The following is a 419-nucleotide window of genomic DNA, read 5'->3' as shown; positions in this document are numbered from 1 at the left end:
GCAGAGCTTGGGGGAAGGGATGCATGTTATTAACAAAGAGTTTGATTATACACAAATACTGTTATATATGTGCAAAATAAACTTTAAAAAGAAGAAAGAAAGTTCTCATTCATTATTACTAGTAATAAGCTTATTATTACTACTATTTCATCAACATTAGCAGGTTTATAGTTCTCAGGTGGCAGATTTTCCAGTTGGTGGTGCCCCCTATATTACTACTAGAGCTCCTTGTCTCATCTCCAGGTGCATTTTGGGTCTTTTTGCAAAGTGCATGTTATCTCCTTTCTACTAACTGTTCCTAGAGAAACACAAAATGACTTGAACATCATCCATTATTACATAGAAATCAAAAGTAAATTCCAAGGATCATGTCTTTACACAGGCACCTGTACAGTAGCATAAATTGACAAAGACCGAAC

Source organism: Alligator mississippiensis, chromosome 3 (genome assembly GCF_030867095.1).
Source record: "Alligator mississippiensis isolate rAllMis1 chromosome 3, rAllMis1, whole genome shotgun sequence".
NCBI classification, from domain to species: domain Eukaryota; kingdom Metazoa; phylum Chordata; order Crocodylia; family Alligatoridae; genus Alligator; species Alligator mississippiensis.
The sequence above is the reverse complement of the archived record's forward strand: the minus strand, read 5'-3'. Positions refer to the sequence as shown.